This window comes from Molossus molossus, unplaced genomic scaffold, assembly GCF_014108415.1.
Source record: "Molossus molossus isolate mMolMol1 unplaced genomic scaffold, mMolMol1.p scaffold_m16_p_1, whole genome shotgun sequence".
Lineage (NCBI taxonomy): Eukaryota > Metazoa > Chordata > Mammalia > Chiroptera > Molossidae > Molossus > Molossus molossus.
The window spans coordinates 149,872,075-149,889,229 of NW_023425344.1; positions in this window are offsets into that span (position 1 = coordinate 149,872,075).

Here is a 17,155-nt window from a genome sequence, read left to right on the forward strand (position 1 = left end):
GCTCAATTAATATTTGACAAATGTGGCAAGAGCATACAGTGGAGTAAAGACAGCCTCTTTAATAAATGGTGTTGGGAAAACTGGATAGCTACATGCAAAAAAAAAAAAAAAAAAAAATGAAACTAGACCATCAACTTACACCATACACAAAAATAAATTTAAAATGGATAAAAGACTTAAATGTGACTCATAAATCCACAAAAATTCTAGAAGAAAATGTATGCAACACAATTTCAGACATCATACACAGCAGAATTTTCATTGATTCATCACCTAAGGCAACAGAAACAAAGGAAAAAATGAACACATGGGACTACATCAAACTCAAAAGCTTCTGCACAGCAAAAAATACAATCATCAAAATGGAAAGGCAACCCACAGTATGGGGGAGCATAACTGCCAATGATATATCTGATAAGGGGTTAATTTCCAATTATAGAGTGCTCATAAACTCAACAAAAGGAAGACAAAGAACCCAATTAAAAAGTGGGCAGAGGAACTAAATAGACACCTCTCAAAACAGGACATACAAATAGCTAAGATACATATGAAGAAATGCTCAACATCACTAATCATCAGAGAGATGCAAATTAAAACAACAATGAGGTATCACCTCACACCTGTCAGAATGGCCCGCCATCAACAAATCATCAAACAACAAGTGTTGGGAGGGTATGGAGAAAAGGGGACTCTAGTACACTGCTGGTGGGAATGCAGAGTAGTGCAGCCACTATGGAAAACAATATGGTGTTACCTCAAAAAATTAAAAATTGAACTGCCATTTTACCCAGTGATCCCAGTTCTAGGAATATAACTAAGAAGCCTTAAACACCAATCAGAAAAAATATATGTACTCCCATGTTTGTAGCAGCACTATTTACAATAGCTAAGATCTGAAAACAGCCCAAATGTCCATCAGCAGACAAATGGATAAAAAAGCTTTGGTACATATACACAATGGAGTAGAAAGAAAGATCTCTTATCCTTTGAAATGACATGGAAGAACCTGGAAAATATTATCCTAAGTGAACGAAGCCAAAGAGCGAAAGCCAAGTATCATATGATCTCACTTATTTGTGGAATATAATGAACATAACAGTCTGAGGAATGGGGTGGTCCCAGAGTTGTGGAAGTGGGGTACAGACTGACAATCCCCAGAATAGGAAGTGGTGGGGGGAGCAATAAACCACAGAACTCATATGCATGTATGCATGAACAATGAACATGAAGAACAAAGCTGGGGACAGGGTGGGGAGGGAGTGTAAGGGGGGGGGGATCAGTGGTGGAAAAGGAGAAACATCTATAACAAAAATGAATTAATTAATTATAAAAATTTAAAAAATAAACAAAATAAATAAATATAAAAAAAAGAAAAATCAATGAAAAGAAATATCCTTGGGTGAAGATGTACAAAAATAAATAAATAAAGTACCAAGGGCATATTTCAGAGATCTAGTGCAAACTTTCCAAAAATTTATATGGAACCAAAAAGATCCCAAAGGGCCTCAGCAATCTTTAGAAGAACAAGGTTGGAGGTATCACACTACCTGATACCAAACTATACTACAAGGCCATTGTAATCAAAACAGCCTGGTACTGCCCTGGTCAGTTTTGCTAAGCAGTTAGAGCATCAGCCCATTGACCAAAGGGTCGCAGGTTCAATTCTTGGTCAAGGGCATGTACCTGGGTTGCAGGTTGGATCCCCAGCAATAATCAAGGTCATGTAGGAGGCAACCAATCGATGTGTCTTCCTTACATTAACGCTTCTCATGTTTCTCTGTCTCTCTCCCTCCCTCCCTCCTTCCTTTCCACTCTATCTAAAAATCAATGGAAAAAAATATCCTCAGGTGGGGACTAACCAAAAAAAGTCTGGTATGGGCATAAGAACAAGCATACAGGCATATAGCTCAATGAAATAAAACAGAGAGGCTAGAAATAAACTATTGCCTTTATGCTCAATTCATATTTGACAAACGAGGCAAGAACATACAGTGGAATAAAGACAGTTTCTTCAATAGATAGTATTAGAAACATTGAGCAGATACATCCAAAAATAAATTAGACCTAAATGTAAGTAGTGAAACCATAAAAATCCTAGAAGAAAACATAAGTAGTGAAATCTCAGACATCTCTTGTAGGAATATTTCTGCTGATATATCTCCTCAGGCAAAGGAAACAAAAGAAAATTTAACCAGTGGAACTACATCAAATCAGAAAGCTTTTGCACAGCAAAAGAAACAATCAACAAAATAAAAAGGCAACCCACAGAATAAGAGAACATATTAGCCAATGATATATCTGATAAGGGGTTAATTTCCAAAATATATAAAGAACTTATGAAACTCAACACCAAGAAGACAACTAACCCAATTAAAAAATGGGACAACAGATATTCAAGGTGATGAAAAGCAACGACCTATAACCAGGATCACTTTGTCCTGCAAAGCTATCATTTAGAATAGATAGACATAGCAAGAGTTTCCCAGACAAGAAAAAGCCGAAGGAGTTCATCACCACCAAACCAGTATTACGTGAAAAGTTGAAGGGTCTTCATGAAGGAAAAGAATAAACATATGAACAATAAAATGGCAATTAATACATATCTATCAACAAGTGAATCTACAAACAAAATGAGCCAGCAGAACAGAAACAGACTCATAGATACAGAGAACCTTTAGTTGCTTGCCAGATGGGCGAGGGCTGGGGGGTGGGTGAAAAAGATGAAGGTATTAGGAAGTATAAGTTGGTTGTTAGACTGATGAACCTCAAAGGGAAGGGGAGGGAGGGCAGGATGAGACAAACTAAACACCAAAATAGTGTGGGGAAGGCAGGAGTGGGGCAGGATTGGGGAGGAGGGGGTAAATGGGGAAAAAAGCAGGGGGAACATCTGTAATACATAAAACAATAAAGATGAGTTTTAAAAAAAATTGGACAACAATCATGTGATGATAGGCAGAGGGAAAGGGGTAGGTGGGAGGGGGCAACAGGGGGGAAATGGGGAGGAAAGAGAGTTTATTTGGGGCAGTGAGTGAAATATGCAGTATGTAGATGATGTTTTATTGAGAAATACACTTGAAACCTGTGTGTGTGGTTTTTTTAATTATAATTTTTTTTCTTTATAGATTTTTAGAAAGAGAAGAAGGGAGAGGGAGGGAGAGATAAAAACACCGATGACAGAGAACATCGATTGGCCACCTCCTGCATGCCCCACACTGGGGATCAGGCCCACAACCTGGGCATGTGCCCTGACTGGGAATTGAACTGGCAACCTCTTGGTACATGGGTTAACGCTCAACCACTGAGCCACACTGGCCGGGCAAAACCTGTGTGGTTTTATTAATGAATGTCACCTCAATACATTCAATGAAATAAATAAATAAAATCAACTGTCTTATTTAACCACTACTTTTTGTTTTGTTTTTTCATTATTATTATTAACCAATACTTTAGTAGATCCTGTATAGAGATTTTAGCATGGTCTCTGGTATACTATAGGCATAAGATAGAAGGGTCATGTAGGTTCATATTGAGGTATTAAAGGGAGTAACATTAGCCTTAAGGTTAATGCAATAGAAAAAAACTATAATCAGTGAGAGAGCTCCAAAATAAAGGTTTATCTTTCAGAATTAAAGTTAGGGTAGAACTTTACCCTAAAGTAAAGTGTAAAAGTTCCACACTACTCAGAAAGATAATCCTCTTGGTAACTTTGGAACACTGGCAGTTATTTTAAGAAGACTTAGACATCATATATAACATTATAATGTAGCATAGACTTTGTATATAATATAGATAATTATATGCTATCTACCCATATCCTTGGACTTCTTGGGGGAAATTCTCCGGAGATTTTAACTCTAATTAGCCATGACCTCTTTCCTCAACTGCAGGTGGGATTAGATGTCCCCTGCTGTACCCTCAGCTCACTTGGTGCCTCCACCACAACATATTCGCTCAGCATTCCTTTAACACTCTTACCTACAAGCATTTTGACTTGCCTTTTCTATCTCGATATCTAAGACAGAATCTGGTGGTACTAGCTGCTCAATAAATTGCTTCTGAAACTTTTATTTCACATTCTTCTTGCTTGTTCAGAACCCTCACCGTGACTTATCAGCACCTTCCCAAAGGGCCTGCCAGGTGGGGTCACTCGTTCTAGCAGGGCTTCCTTCCCTTCGCAGTTCAACGCGTCTGATTTTAAGACTTACCATGTTATCATCCAGCTCTCTTTTACCACTGCATTTTATCTTCACTCTGCTTTGTACTGAAAGACACACTAGTATTGTTTTTCCTTTGTTTTGGGGGGATTTACACTTCCTGAATTGATTAGCTCCTCAATCCTTTTCTCCTTATCTTTTCTTCTATTTTTTTTAAGTTTTATTTTTTATTTATTTATTTTTTATCTTCACCAGAGGACATTGTTGCATTTTCTCTTCAGATAGAGCAGGAGGGAGAGAACAGGAGGGAGAGAGGGGGGAAGAGAGAGAGAGAAACATTGCCGGGAGAGAGACACATCAAGTGGCTGCCACCCACATGACCCCAGTTAGCGCCGGGACAAACTGCAACTGAGGTAGTGCCCTTAGTAGGAACGAAACCCAAGACTCTGGTCCATGGGCCAAGGCTCTAACCACTGAGACAAACCAGCCAGGGCTCTTTCCTTCTCAATACTGCTGACACTATGTATTAAATATCACCAATTCCTAGACTCCAAATGGTGTTTTTCCTCATCTCCCACATCTGCAAACATTGTTTCGCATTCCAGTTGTCCCTCGTTTATTGTGGTTACTCCATTGCAAACTGTAGCAGTTGCACCTGGCATTAAAGGACCCCTGGGGTGCTCAAATACATAGGCCTACAGCCCATATGTAATTTTTTAATTTTAATTGTAATACAGGGGTGTATAATTGACTCAGCCAACTGGGCACACGCGATATCACTTTCACTGTCTCGATCAACTTTTTAATGAATATATTTGAAAAAACCATGATAGAGTGAAGCGGTGAAAGTTGAAGGGTGAAGTGGCGAGGGACGATGATAGTGATCTATCTCACGCTCTTAATGCTTGTCTCAGGTTTGCAAAGCTCCTCTCGTGCTTCAGTATGTCCCTGCTTGGTCAGTGCTCCTTCCTCAGCACAGTGGGGTCCGCTCGCCTCGCAAGCAGCTTGGCCTCACTGGATTGTCCATGAGGTAAATAAGCTGTGACACAAAAACTGCTTCAAATCAGGTTGGAGGGCAGAAGGCCCCTTTCCTGCGATTTGCTCACCCACTCAGATGGTTTGGCTCCTGAAATACCTCTTTGTCTCTCTATGCAAATCCCATTCCTTGCCAACCACACTCTCTTATTTGCGCCCTACCTCGTTATTGTATACAACATTATTTTATACAATGACAGTCACTGCCTGTGACGACTATCTAGATTGGGGGACTCCATCCCTCCTGCTCAAATTCTGAGAGCTACTCCATGCAGCAGTGTGTACCGATGCCGTGGATTGCAGCCTCAATTTTCCTGGGAAGACCCAGGACCCACACCCATCTCCCTCTCCTTTCCATTGTCCTGAAACCTTTCCTTTTCTGTCTTCCTTCAGCCCCCTTCTCACACATCTAGCCTCAGCATGGCTTTACCCGTTTCCTTCCTCGTTAGTTCTATTTCCCCTCATTTTTCATGAACGCAAATCACTTTAAAATGTATTTCCCTTGCTGCTTTCTATTAAAACAGTATCTGGCCCAGTAATATTATTCAATAAACATAAGCTTCTATTATTATTTAACTTCTACCCATTCCAAACCCTAAGGAGACCCAGGATCTAGAGTTTTCTCTGATATCTATTTTCTGTGCTGTATAGCCTATCTCAAGATGACCTAGAGCCTTTTGAGGACTTCCAATTATGTGATATTTATATAGAACTATTTATTGGCGTGTGGAGATGGCCATAACTTCCTACCACAGCTTCTTCAGTTTTTGTGCTCATCTCTGCCTTCCAACTTTCATTTTCATTTCAATACAAAGCTTACCTCTTCTACATACCTTCCTTACATATTCCAAGCCGTAATGCTGATTGACACACTTTTTGGTATGCCTTTTCCCACCACTGTATTAGATCCCTGAAGACCCAGTGTATTATATGGTCTGAGTGCACACAAAGCATACACACATATACACATATTCCTGTTCACACACCCACGAATGAAAACTTTTTCTTATGTCCAGGATAACTAGTCAGAATCTAAGACTTTAGAGCAAGTTAAATAAAAAAGAACAAAGCACCAACTTACAACTGTATCGTAATAAAACCTTGCCTGTTCATAAAAAATTGAGCCAGCATAAAGACTGTGCATTTAGCTGTGATGGTAAAATTTATTCTAAATAAAACCTCACTGCCATGCTGTGCCCTTTTCTATAAGAATTGGAAAGAACTATGCAGATCTAGCACCTGTTGAGTTCTACAGAAAACCTTCAGGAAGCCAAGAGTGTAAGTGCATGTGATTAAATACAAAAGATTAGAATAAAAACTGGAGGTGGCTATGGTTTGTTCTGTTATTGTAACTCCCCATGCTCTTCCACATCACATGCAATAATTACAACTCACTAGCCTTATGCTGGAAGGTCTCAGACAATGCATATTCTGTGAATATCTATGGCTATTCTGAGCACACACAATGATTAAGCCAAAAAGAAAGGTTACCACGTTGCGTTGGTAAATTTCGACAACGAGTGGCCCTGGGTTGCACACGTGTGTGGCTCCCGAGAGCAGATTTTGGTTCAGTCTGCGCAGCTCCTGCAGGGGCTAATCGAGAGAGCTGCTGCCACCAAGCTAAGTGAAGCTGCAGCTGCCTGGGAGATGGCTTTCATTAAGGCTGCCTGGCAGTGTCAATACAGAACTCAAACTGGATTTTAAAACAAAACGTGACCCTCGCAAGGTGCTTGGGCAAAGAACTCAGAATTTCCTAATGGCGCAGCTGCATCTCTTCACCAAGAATAAAAAGAAAAACTTAATAAGTCATTGATATAAAATTTGCTTCTAATAAACTGGCTAAATGTGAACATTTTCATAGTTCCTTCCACTAATAAATGTAATATATATGGAGGTTTGGACATTAAATATACATGTCTCCAGCATGTGAATTACAGTATGGACAGAGATCAGAATATAATCCTGAGTTATGTTAAAATAATAAAATCGTGAGTAGCTTTTTTATTTTCTATTATAATGATTGTCATGTTATTTTATTACAATGAAATAAATGTAGAAATGTTGGTAAGTGTTTTGTTCATTTAAAGACAAAGATTAACCTTGAGTTGACATTTAGAGATAGCACCATACTTTTATATTTGGTTTTTAAAATGTAGCTTTAATTATAACTTTTTTTTTTTCTAGCAAGATAACAGATGTTTTTGGAAAACAAACAAGAACAAAAAACATGGCTTTCAGGAAACCTCTCTACCAGACATCAGTCAGAATTTCTATGGCCATTAAAATATATGTTTATTAAATAGTATTAACTTGGTTATTTTAGTGTTAGTCTACAGATTTCAGATAAAATGATCTCTATACAATTCTTTGTTGAAATAAATTTAATACATATAGACAGAAAGAAGTCTTTTTAGGGGGGATAAAAGAACAAAAATTTATTCTTTTACCATTCTAGAGGACAAAGGTCTGAAATCAGGGTGTTAACATGGGGCAGAAAGTATTACTTTCCAAGCAAAATAAATAAAATGAAGAGGAGTCATATAAGTGTGGCATTACAATATGGTATTTAGCTTCAGCCTCAAAAAAAAAAAAAAAAAAAAGGAAAAGAAAATCCCTGTCTTCTCCATTGCTTTATTTCAACAATATATTATTTTTAGTTTTTTAGTCACATTTATATCATATTTGAGTTTTTAAGTAAGTTAAAATTTATTTGAGTAATAATGAGGGAAAAACTTAGTCCAAGACTATTTCATGCCATTTTGCCCCGAAGCACCTTCTTAGTTCATTGGACATTCTTCCTGCTCCTTTAAACTAGCTTATAGGAGACCACAGTTCAGCCACATCTTTGACATAAACCATGTGCTAAAAAAATATTTATTTTACCAAATGAATTTTTCTAGCTTCTACTACTTCAACTGAAAAGATTCAACCTCTTATCTTTATCAGAATGTGCTTCAGAGTACAGAAAATCTAAATATTTGAGAGATTTTGCAGCAATGGCAGATAAAAAAATTCATAATTGCTGACCAGAAAAGTTGAGATTGTTCTTAACAGTATATATTTATAATAATATCATTTTAGATAAGTGCAAGAAAATGCTTCTTGTTAGGGTCATCAGGATATAAAGTGGTTATCTTTGTAAGCAACCAAAATTAAAAGTGGTATCAAACCACAGAATCCATGAAAGAAGGAAACCTCTCAAAATACCATGAACTGGTGCTAGCTAAGGGCATCATGATCTTAGCACCTATGAGAACCTTCATATATTCTTCCAACACAGAAGTGCACTGGTATTGGTATGTATCATAAACTCTCTCAAGGTAAGATAAATTCTAGAAGAGGCATTAATTTCCCAAGGAAGAAAAATTAAAATGTCATTGCTTGATAAAATAAAGTTGACAAAAAGCTGTGGAACTTGCCTATTTTCAATGCCTGAAGTTGATTATCTTTGCTTGCAGGTGCCAGTTGATCATTCCTTAACGTGTATGTGTCATTTGAACGTGTGTGCGTCACAAGTGGATGCAAACATATGAGGTTTTACACTGTTCAGTTACTGTTTAAGTCCCTATAGGATCTAGTCATTATATCAACTTACCCACTTCAGTCTGAGAATAATGTCTTCATGCTTAATAACACTTGATCAACCAAATTATCAGTTGATCTCTTCAGCAACAGGAACATGCTTCTGTCATTTAGACCAAGATGTCCTAATTCACTACCTACCCTATTTTGCCCTGCTAAATATCACATTTTTTTCTATTTTTTATTTCTCATCTTTCCCTCCTTAACATGCTTTGCTAACTCTAGGTACATTATTGTATAATCTGAAACAGAATTGTGAAATAAAGTTTCATAGTTTAAAACTTCTCTCCTTTCAGCTGTGACAAATGAATAAGTGATGTGAGAATGTCGGATACTGTAACAGGTCAGTTCAAGCATTATCTCCCAAAATGTACCTGATACCTTTTTCCTCACCCAGGGAATTTTTTTTTTTTGCATTAATCTTCAGATAGAGCAGGAGGGAGAGAGAGGGGAAGAGAGAGAGAGAAACATTGATGCAAGAGAGATACATCAAGTGGTTGCCACCCACACTACCCTAACTGGGGCAGGGACAAACTGTAACCAACTTACATGCCCTTAGGGGGAACCAAACCCAGGACTCTCTGGACCGCAGGCCAATGCTCTAATCACTGAGCCAAATGGGCCAGGGCCCTGATACATTTTTCAAACATCCATAAGACTAGCTCTGTATGCACATCTACACTTACAATTATATAGTTTCTGTATGCGTCCCTTATTATATAAATACATATAAGAAGGTAAACAGACTTTGTAACTATACTCAAATTATATTTTGGACTGTATAAAACAACAACTTTTTTCCAACCTAAATGAATGTGTCAATCTAATAGGCATTTTATTAAAAATCTTTGATTAAGATTAATTGTAATGAGAGCCTGTAGAATTTGTAACAAAAGAGGGATGCCCAACCCCCACCTGTATGGATCTTGATTTAGTGTTAAAAAGGGCCAAACTAACTGTATAGTTTATAATAATCCACAAGCTGTTTAAATTTCAAAATCTATTAGATTTAGAAATGTTGCTTTAAGAGGGCTCTCTTAAGTGCACATGACCATATCCAATTCTACATCTCAAGACTCATGGAAGAAATAAATAGCAGTCACCTATATACTTCAAATTTCAAATTTTCTGTTGATTTACCTCCTGGCCTATCATTCAGAAGAAAACCAATATCTCCCATGCCTTTCTCTCCAAACATCTGGTAGAAGTTTTAGTAATCAGTGAGCATATGAAGAGTGGGTATCAAGAGGAGACTGAGGAGAAGGGAATGGAGCTAAAGAAGATGATGATGCACAGGTGGCGATAGGTTAGTTTATAAAATTTATACAAACCTATATTTTGCTAAAAACATGAACTTGTGTACATATGAAACAGATGAAAGAGTTCTGTTAGCTACAATGTAAACTTCAAACTAATTGCTTTTCTATAGATCAGGTGACTAGCAATGATTGTCAGTATATTTGAAATTTAATATCTGAAATTGAGAATTTTATATCATTAATTATGATAAGTTGATGAATTCTTAATTTTAAATATCAGCAAGTGAATTTTTAAATGACTTATACTGCAGATGTGCAATAATCCCCCATTTATTCACCCCCCTCTATATCTCACACACACACACTCACCATAGTTACTCACTAAATTATGACAGTTGTAAATTTTTGTAAAAGGACAGTCTATTTTTACCTTAGGCATATTTTGTTCTATAATAAAACAGTAACTAGACAATTATCACTTCACTGACATTTAGGTTGCAAAATTTGGTAATTTTAATGTATAAATATGTTGTGCCGTCAAAAATAGACATCTTAGCCCTGGTCAGTTTGGGTCAGTGGTTAGAGCACCAGCCAGCAGACCAAAGCATTGTGGGTTTGATTCCAGTCAAGGGCATGTACCTCGGTTGTCATTCATCCCTGGCCCCGTTCGGGTCATGGGGGAGGTAACCAATTGATGTGTCTCTTTCACGTCGATGTTTCTCTCTCTCTCTCTCTCTCTCTCTCTCTCTCTCTCTCTCTCCCCCCCCACCCTCCCACTCTATCTGAAGATAAATAGAAAAATATTCTTGAGTGAGCATTAAAAATGTATAGATATCTTAGACACAAAGCAAATATCACAGTTTATTAAAAAGAGTGGCATACTATATTTTATGTATATCAATCAGAAAAAAATATATGTACCCCCATGTTTATAGCAGCACTATTTACAATAGCTAAGATCTGGAAACAGCCCAAGTGTCCATCAGTAGAAAAATGGATAAAAAATCTGTGGTACATATACACAATGGAGTACTATGCAGCTGTAAGAAAGAAGGATTTCTTATCCTTTTTTTTTTTTTTTCCTCACCCAGGACATTTTTCTATTTTTTGCTCAGGTAGAGTGGGAGGGAGAGAGAGGAACAGAGAGAGAGAGGGAAACATCGATGGGAAAGGGACACATCAAGTGGCTGCCACCCGCACAACCGACCAGGGCCGGGGACAAACTGCAACCGAGGTATGCACCCTTAGCGGGAACCCAACCCGGGTCTCTCAGGACCGCAGGCCGACGCTCTAACCGCTGAGCCAAACCGGCCAGGGTAGATTTCTTATCCTTTTAGACAACATGGAGGGACCTAGAAAGTATTATCCTAAGTGAAACAAGCCAAACAGAGAAAGACAAGTATCATATGATCTCACTTATTTGTGGAATATAATGAACATAACAGTCTGAGGAATGGGATAATCCCAGAGACGTTGAAGTGGGGTACAGACTGACAATCCCTAGAAGAGGGGGTGGTGGGGGAGAAATAAACCACAGAACTTATATACAGATATGCATGAACAATGGACATAGACAACAAAGCTGGGGACATGGCAGGGAGGGGAGGGGAGGGGGGAATCAGTAGGGGAAAAAGGAGAAACATCTGTAACTAAAATAAATAAATTAATTAAAAAATATTTTATGTAGGATTATATATGTTGTTATATATATTATAAAGAAAACCTCCATTGATAGAATGGCAGAGAAATGAGGCAAAAATAATAAAGGATAATAAAGGGACATTAGTGAAAATATAAAAATATGTTTAAGAAATCAAGTATTTATATATAACTAGGTAGGTTAGTACTTCTGAAATGGAATATTAAGACCATGATTGGTATTCAAATATCTTTCTTTACCAGCTGATTAAAATTCCCTGCCTTCATTCAACATTTCAGTTCTCACAGCTTTATATCTGGGATGGAGATTAGGTGATCCAAACCGTCATTCTGAAGGATTCATCAGAATCCTTGGTGATCCTGTCTACACTCTTCCTCTAATACTGACCATTGATGAGGACGTAAACATGGAACTTGAGAGATGCCCTAGACCCTGGTTTATACTCTCCTCTGCCCAATTTTATGCCACCATAGCATCTCCCCTTGATGGGAAAAAACATAATCCCAGTCGTCACTCAAACCCCTGTTGTGCCTGTTCACTCAGCAACACACAGAGCCCCATAGGAGCATTTTTTTCTGTGGGCATTATAATTTCCAAACCTGCAGACCTAAAAGTAATAGGCATGGAAAGCAATTTTTTGCCATTAGGTCATTATATATTATATGAGTGAGAGGTGCCATCTACATTTCTACCCCTTTGTTCTCAAAACTTCTGCACAGTAATGCAGGGGGATATTTCATATTTTTCACTGGCTCGGAGCATACACCACACACTGCTAGAGTGCACCACAACACGGACAAGGTGCTATCTCTTACCTTCGACTAAAACAACTTTTCAAATAGCCAAACTAATTTTCTTTATGTCCAGTGGCTTCTGGCTGATGGAGAACCTTATAATATCAGTGAATTCTCTGAAAACTCGTCAATTGTCTTACTTTTTTTTCAGTAAACTGAGATCATTTTAGAACACAAAAGTTTGTGATGCAACATTATGTTTTATTAGACAGAAACCCCATAGAGGATGATTCTGACAGAGGCATGATGAAGAGAAAATAAAGTCAAATCCAGAATATGTCTATTTACACGTGAGAGCAAAGGGCAAGCTCAAGGGAGTGGGTCCAACGTAATCAATTTCCTCAGGTAGCTTGCAGTGCAGGTCTCTACGAGGTAACACCCCATATTGGGGCTCAGAACTGCTAAAAAGATAAGCACTTAGCTGGGGCAGTAACCCAGTTAGCCTTGTTGAGGTGAAAGTTTTATTGCTGAGTCCATCAATAGCATCTATCTTTAAGATGGTGTTTGTTTTATTCCACTGAGAAAGCACTAAATAAGCAATTTTTTTCACCTTATTTATTTTGGGGACCTTGGGTGTGAATAGTAATATTGAGTAAAAATATCATCAAATTCTGGGCCTAAGCTGAATGTACATGGTCCAACTACATACAGTTTTCATAAATCCTTGTTTCCTGTGTCAACAAGTATCTCCTCCCAGTACTTTATTATTCAAATTTTAAACAGAGAAAAGTTGAAAAAATTGCAGTGAAACCCATGTATTCACTACTAGTTTAATTAATCTTATTTTACTTTTTATATATTTTTTTAAATTTATTAGGGTGACATTAGTGAATAAAACCATACAGGTTTCAAGTGTAAAACTCTGTAACACATTGTTGGCATAATGCATGGTGGGCTCAAGTCTCTTTCCACCACCATTTATCCGTTCTTTGCCCACTTCCACCTCTCCCTACCCCCTTTCTTTTTGGCTGTCACCATACTGTTGTTGATGTCTATGTGTCTTTTGTTGTTGCTGTTTTTCTTCATCCCTTCACCTTTTTCACCCAGTCTCCTAACCTCCTCCCCTCAGACAGCTGTCAGTCTGTTCTATGTATCTATGATTCTGTTTCAATCTTGTTTGTTCTCATTAATGTTCCCTCTAAGTCCTATGCCTACCAATAATCCTCATAAAACCATGTAGATGCTAAGTTTAGGCCATCTCTGCTTTAAGAAAAGTAGACAAAAATGCACCACTGGACATTCTACCCACCGGGGAGATTTCCTTCCTGAATCCTTCCTCAGGGCCACACCTCAGTGAGACCACAGCAGTGTCTCTGGCCTGTCTGTACAAGAATATCACACTGAACATTCTGTAGCCCATCTTCTGTTACTCTGTTACCAACAAGTTGTAGAGAACTCTATCAGAGACCACACTTTTAAAATAAAATTAAAAAAAGCAGAGTATGCAATTATGCAACCTTGGAATGTGATTTAAATGAAACAAAAAACAAAGTGAAAATAAGATTGCTCAAGTTTACATTGCCATTGCCATGTCCTTGAACATGAAATGGTTGCTATAGTGTGGTCAACTCAATGTGTAATGCAGGAAAAGGTGACATTTCAGAGCTACAGTTAGGTAGGCAGGCAGTTGTCAAGACATTGTTTGGAGTCTCCAGATAAATAGCATATAATGGAAAACATAATATTCGAACACTGCATAGATTTAGATTCAGGGAATTTAGGTTACAATCTGGTTCCTGAGAGGATAATAACCTCTAAAAATTTATTCTTCCTTATAAACTGTAACAACTGGAAAAACTTTCAATATCAACAAATTTTGAAATCAATATTTTAGAACTTTTAAAATCAGCTAAAGATTAGCAACAATTTAACGTGTTTATATTCAAGAAAAACAGCCAAATCTCAGTAAAAGCAACAAGCTTATATGTCATTCCCCACCTCCAAACTCTGTGGCAGCCTTCAAAACGAACAGCCTCCAATATCCCAAGAAAACAGCAGCAGGGAAGACCAGAGTGAGGGAGTGTGAGAGGATGAGCACGTGTAACAGAGAGGGTGCATGGCAGTGAGTAGGCGTGGGCACCTGCCTGTTGATGGGGGAATCCAGGGCTGGTAGTTTGGGCACTCTGGGTGTAGGGAGCTGCCAGCTGCAGAGGTGGGTTCCCATTGGGATGTCTCTCCTCACTCTTGATCAGGCAGCATGCCATTTTGGAGGATTAGTAGGGTCCTTCTTGGGGGGAGGCTACAGTGAAGAGTCCTAGTGCCCAGAGGCCACAGATAGGCACAGCGAGCCCCACCACCTGTGTGAAACCTGCCAGCAGCAGAGGGCCCCACTGACCCTGTGGAACCCACCAGTAGCAAAGGGCCTTGCTGCCCTGGTGGGACCCACCAGCAGGAGAGAGCTGCCAGCCCCACTGTAGCCATGAGCTAGAGGCACCGCAGGCCCCCTGACAGAAGAGAGGCATTGTCCAACATCCCTGCTGCAGTGCCCCACTACCACCCCTGAGAGCCACTTACAGCCCAGGACCACTGGACCAGATCCACCCCACCCCATCTGGCCTGGGAACACCAGACCAATAAAAAGGTGAGAAAAAGAAAAAGCAAAAACCCAAAATGAAAAAAAGCAAGTATCACACAAAAAAAGAACTAAACAAAATATAGGCAATTTATCAGATAAAGAATTCAAAGTAATGATTATAAGGGTGCTAAAACAACCTAGAGAGAATTACAAGCAACTCAGTGAGAATTATAAAGAACCTAGTGGGAACTACATCAATGTGAAAAAGAAGGTAGAAGCTATGACTAAAAATCAACAGGAAATGAAGAATGACATAGCTGAAATAAAAAATATGCTAGGAGAATAGAAGATTAAAAGAAGCTGAAGACTCACTCAGCAAAACAGAAGGCAAGGTAGAAAGAAACATCCAATTAGAGAAACAATTGGGAAAAAAAATTAAAGCAGGAAGAGAGTTTAAGAGAGCTTTGGGACAATACAAAACATAACAATATTTGCATTACAGGGATACCAGAGGAAAAGAATCAGAGAGAGAATGAGAGGACCTGTTTGAAAAAATAGTGACAGAAAACTTTCCTGTCTTGATGAAAGAAAAAGTCACCCAATTCCAGGAAACACAGAGAGTCCCAATTAAGATGAACTCCCAAAATTCCACATGCAGACACATCATAATTAAAATGGCAAACAATAATGGCAAAGAAACAATCTTAAAGGCAGCAAGAGAGAGACAGAAAGTTATCTACAAGGGAACTCCCATTAGACTGTCAGCTGATTTCTCAATAGAAAAACTCCAGGTCAGAAAGGAGTGGCAAGAAGTTTACAAAGTAATGAAAAGCAAGGGACTGAATCTAAGACTACTCTATCCAGCAAGCCTATCATTCAAAATTGCAGATGAAATAAAATGCTTCCCAAACAAAGAAAAAGGCTCAAGGAGTTTGTACCACCAAACCAGCACTGCAAAAAATACAAAATAGACTGTTGGAATAAGAAAAAGAAACAGAGAAAGGGGAACACAGGCATAAAAAATAAAAATGGCAACAAATAATAACCTATCAATAATAACCTTAAGTGTAAATGGCTGAAAGGCTACAATCAAAAGACAGGATATCTGAATGGACAAGAAAACATGGTCCTTATAAATTCTGTCTACAAGAGACCCACCTCAGAACAAAAGACTCACATAGGATGAAAGTAAAGGTACAAAAAATGTTTCCATGCAAATGTAAATGGAAAAAAAAAGCCATGGTAGCAATACTCATATCTGATAAAATGGACTTCAAAATGAAGGCCACAATAAAAGACAAAGAACGTCATTATATAATATTAAAAGGATTGATCCAACAAGAGAATATAACCTTGGTAAACCTATATGCACCCAATATAGGAGCACCAAAATATATTTAAAAACTTCTGGAGGACTTCAATGAAGGGATAGAAAGTAATATTATCATAGCAGGGGACTTTAACACCCCACTGACATCACTGGGTAAATCTTCTACACAGAAAATCAACAAGGAAATAGAGACCCTAAATGACACAATAGATCAGGTGAATTTAATTGAGATCTACAGAAGATTTCACCCCAAAGTTTTAGAATATACAGTCTTCTCAAATGCACATGGAATAATCTCAAGGGTAGACCACACATTAGGACACAAACTAAGTCTCTACAAATGTAAGAATATTGAAATGATATCAAACATCCTCTCAGATCACAAAGCCATGAAACTAGAAATAATTACAATAAAAAATTTCAAAAACATTCAAACACATAGAGGATAAATTATATGTTATTAAACAATGAGTGGGTTACCAAGGAGATCAAGGAATAAATAAAAAACTTCCTAGAAATCAATGAAAATTGAACACACAACACAAAATTTATGAGATGCAGCAAAAGCAGTCCTGAGAGAAAAGTACACAGCATTATAGGCCTGCCTCAAGAAACAAGAGCAGCCCTGGCCGGTTTGGCTCAGCAGTTAGAGCTTCGGCCTGTGGACCAGAGAGACCTGGGTTTGGTTCCTGCTAAGGGCACGTACCTTGGTTGTAGTTTGTCTCCAGCCCCAGTTGGGGTTGTGTGGATGGCAACCAGTCGATGTGTCTCTCTCACATCAATGTTTCTCCCTCTCTCTTCCCCCCCTCCCTTCTGCTCTATCTGA